The sequence below is a fragment of the Nannospalax galili genome, unplaced genomic scaffold (assembly GCF_000622305.1).
Source record: "Nannospalax galili isolate Female #2095 unplaced genomic scaffold, S.galili_v1.0 scaffold771, whole genome shotgun sequence".
In the NCBI taxonomy this organism is placed as follows: Eukaryota; Metazoa; Chordata; class Mammalia; order Rodentia; family Spalacidae; genus Nannospalax; species Nannospalax galili.
Genome location: NW_008329156.1, coordinates 469,458 through 473,897, shown reverse-complemented (window position 1 = coordinate 473,897; position 4,440 = coordinate 469,458).

Here is a 4,440-nt window from a genome sequence, read left to right as displayed (position 1 = left end):
CACACACACACACACACACACACACACACACACACACAATGCACAATTGGAAACAAGTCCTCTGCTCCCTGTAAAACCAGACTTGAAAGAGGAAGGGGTTTGGGCTCTGTTAGAAAGAGATAAAAACAGCTTCAGAGCAAAGGACCGTGACACTGGCCACCCCCGTGATTGAGACACAGTAACAGTAAACACGCTGACATGGAGGAATCTACAAGCGGAGGGCATCTAACTACCACAACACAGTTGGAGCCACAGAAGAAAGGAAGGTCTTAGATTATCCAGACACAGCACGTGTGGTTGATAAGTGTATACCCCAACCCCACCAGCACTTCCTCCTCCCAGCCCTTCCACATTCCTCTCACTGGCCCTGTTCTGTTTTCACCCCCACCTTGCTGTGACACCTCAGGTGTTAGAACACAGAGGCTCCTCTGTGATGCTTTCCCTGTCCCCTACGACCAGGCCAAGCCTCCCAGTGGAGACTTCTGTGGTCTCACAGGCTCATCAGCTATAATCTGCACACCTGATTGGATGACATAACCAGTGCTTATTCCCCACCTGTCTGTAAGCATTAGGAGAACAGGACATGTTCTTAGTCACTGGTACACCCCAGTATCTTCCACAGAGCCTGCCATGCAATGGGGACACATACAGATGTCATGGTTGAGGGCCAAGCATAGAAATACTAAATCCATGTTCTTAAAATCTCCTTCCAAAAAGGCTCCTAAGTACTATCAACAACGGCTGCCTTCGGAAAGTGACAATTTAAACAACTATTTGCTGAGAATCTACTGTGTGTCGGGATGATGCACGGTATGGGCCTTGTGCTCTGGCTTCTATGAGCACTGCCCCTTTATCATAGGATTATACGAAATTTCCTCTTCAGTAGTATCTCAAGCATTAGGTAATAGCCTGCCCCTACCTTCAAACTAGAGCATATGGCTAGAATTTCTTTGCCCATGTGACTATGAGCCATATATGTTGTTACATAGGACTGTCCTCCCACTGGCAGACTATGGACAGGTGAAGGTGGAGGTGATTCTCTCTGCAGCACCTGCTACAGGAGAAGGCGATCTCTTTGGATGGGAGTCCCTGGATCCCTACTCCCCTGATGAGGTGGCCAACAGGTGAGGGCCATACAGAGCAATCAGAGGCCCCAGGTTGAATTGAGGAGTTATTGGTCCCCCACCAATATATAAAACACATAGGCCCTAGTGGATACCAGAGCAGAGTATCTATTGATTCATGTTACCCCCTCCAAGGCTCAGGGACTCGTGGGGGAGGATGGTGGAAATAATGCAGGAGCCAGAGGAAGGGAGAGAGTGTTCCATGGGACTGTCCTCCAAACAGCAGACCATGGACAGATGCCTTCTTCCCAAGCTTGGTTGCACCACTAGCCTAGGATCATCACAGTGAAGCTTGTTGACTGTTATTCCATAAGAAAGGAGGGGCAGGGGGAGTCAGCCACACCTCCCAATCAACATGTGGGCTCTAGCTGAGTGAGGGGAGGGGCTAAGGGCATAGAGACTGAGAAAGCCACTGGAAGGGTCTCTCTCGCCATCTTGTGTGGCAGTGGGGAAGTCACCATCCAGGCTTGGATGAAAACTTTCCAGTGCGGACTTCTGGGGGGGGGCACCCACACTTATGTAAATACACATTTCTCTCTAAGTAAGCCCAGTAAACTCACTGGTTTCCTGGACTGTAGTTTGGTGAAATCAAGTCTCTGCCGGTCATAGGGACCAAGGTGAGGGGACATGTTTATACCTTCCAGAAGGAATTTTAGGTGAATATGTGTAACAATAGATCAATTTTCTCTCTTGGTTGGGAAGCCTGGACACTCCATGATGCAGCCTCAACAATTCACACGGACAAGAAACTATTGCTTAATGTAATCTTTAATTTGAGTCAACCCACTGTTCTACCCTCTCCCCGATATGACAACTGGAAAGGTCCCATGGCCCTTGCTGTGCTGTGCTGGTGAAATCATGTTGGAGCCTGTGTGGAACGCTGATGAATGTGCACTTACAGCCTAGTAAGGTCATCAGAAAAGATCTATATTTCTTTATAATAAATGTGCACCTGAAATTCACACCCACTCCTCTGAACCTTCTGTGTAAGCTGAAAAACTTCATATTATCTTAGTACTAAAATATCCCACTGTCAGAAAGTCTGTAGAAGGGAATGGCTAAGGAAAAATGGGCCCCTGTCTCTTACATTGCAGCTCTTGATGTAAATTAGATTTTCTTGTGAGGACAGCTGAGTGTGTGTGTGCGTGTGTGTGTGTGTGTGTGTGTGTGTGTGTGTGTGTCAGTCTTTTTGAGACAGGGTCTCTCTGTAGCCCCAGCTGGTCAGGAATTCGCTATGTAGAACAGGCTGGACTTGAACTCACAGAGATCCGCCCACCTCTGCCTCCCGTGCTGGGATTAAAGGCATGCGCCACCACGCCTGACCTGAGTTTATATTCTTAAAAACAGAACAAAGGGCTCTGAAGCTGACACAGATTGCAACAATCTCCACAGCAAGTTCCCTTATATAGTGTGCTCCCATAAGAGTTGATATCAATTGTCAACCTAAGAGAATCTAGACTCAACTAGGAGACAAGCCTTGGACATGTCTGGGAGGGCGTTTCTAGAGGCTCACAAAGGTGGGATGCTCCACCCTGCACGTGGTTCCACGGGGTGGGATCCAATATAAAAGGGAGTTTGATCTGAGCACCAGCATTCGTCTCTCTCTGCCTCCAGACTGCAGACAGATGCAGATGTGGCCAGCTGCCTCAGGCCCCTGCTGCCCTGACTCCCTGCTGTAATGGGCTGGACCCTCAAATTGTGAACCCCAAATAAACTCTGAAGTTGCTTTTGTCAGGAATTTTGCCACAGAAGTGAGAAAAGCACTGGTTTCTTCTCTCTTCCTCCCCTGACAACCTCCCCCTGCCTCACATAGTCACAACACATACATGCGTAGATACACATCGCAACACCATATGGGAAGGAATTCATCCAGGAGCATCTCAGTGAACATTTTCTAGCCTTGGATTCTAATTTAATGCATTTTCTTTTTCTGGAGCAAAAGGCTCACTCAGTAAAGGACGAGAAGTTCCCAATCAGCTTCCAGCGGCACTCACCAATCTAAAAATGACTGCCAGAATCCGAAAATAGGCCGAATCTGCATATTCATTAGAAATCAAGAACAAGGGCCCCTGAGTGCCAGAAATCAAGGCAGATATGCATGAGGCTCTGCACCACGCTCCAGACTGCAGCGTGGCTGGGTGACCGAGGGTGGGCGTCTCGGAGTGCCCTTAGAGTCATTCACGTCCCTTGTTGAGTAACAACACGCTGCTCACAAACTGGGTCCTTTCAATTGGCTGCACTTTGCTGAGCAATCCAGATTTCATTAGATAGTTGGAAATCACAGGTTCCTTTATGTCAGCCTTAAATAGAAATGTTAACTCTCAGGTCACACATTACACTTTACACAATGGTGTGTGTGTGTGGGGGGGGGTGCGTGCGCACACGCAGGTGCACAGGTTACAAAACGGACCTGCGGTGTTCAGAGAGGCTGTCCTGAAGTTGGAGGCAGAAAGCTAAGCTAGGGAAGAGGAAAAGTCTACAGGAACCAGAGAAGTCTTACACACCTCAGACACTGCCGTTCAGGTAGAAATGCCGGATGCAGGTTTCGGGCAGGAGGGTGTTTCAAGGGTTAGTCTGTAGGTGTCAGAGGCAGGAGAAAGTGTTTGGGCAGAGACCTGAGGTCAGAGGGCAGAGGCAGGAGTCCTTCCCTGACGCAGTGACGAGGGACGGGGTGACTGATGAGTGCATTTCTTTTCTAGTCTCAGGTGAGGCGCTCCATCTGTGTGATAAGCTCATGCACCTGGTGCTTCTGATATGATTTGATGTATTTGTCAGTATCATTTATTGACACAGATAAGTTGTCAGCCTTTGCTTCCCAGAGTGCTGGCCAAAGGAGGCTATTTACTGTGTAAAGAAGATGTAGAGGCATTCCTGATTAGCACTTACACTCAAAACGGAGTAATTCAGGTAAAGGTCGTTGCATTTAAAAACAGGGTTGCTCAAGACAAGGCCCAGCCCCAAAGCAGCCCAGAGCGAATGCCTTCTCTCACAGCTCCAGAGGCTGCCCCGTGCTTCTTCCTGAGCTCCTGGGGTTGCTGGAAGCCCTTAGTGCTCACTGAGATCCATTAGCTTTACAGATGCATCACTCCAGTGTCTCCTCCACTGTCACACGGTGTTCTCTTTGTGTATCCATCCCCAGTCGCCTCCTCTTCCTCCTCCTCCTCCTCTCCCTCGTCCTCCTCCTCCTCTCCCTCGTCCTCCTCCTCCTCTTCCTCCTCCTCCTCCTCTCCCTCGTCCTCCTCCTCTTCTTCCTCCTCCTCCTCCTCTCCCTTGTCCTCGTCCTCCTCTTCCTCCTCCTCCTCCTCTCCCTCGTCCT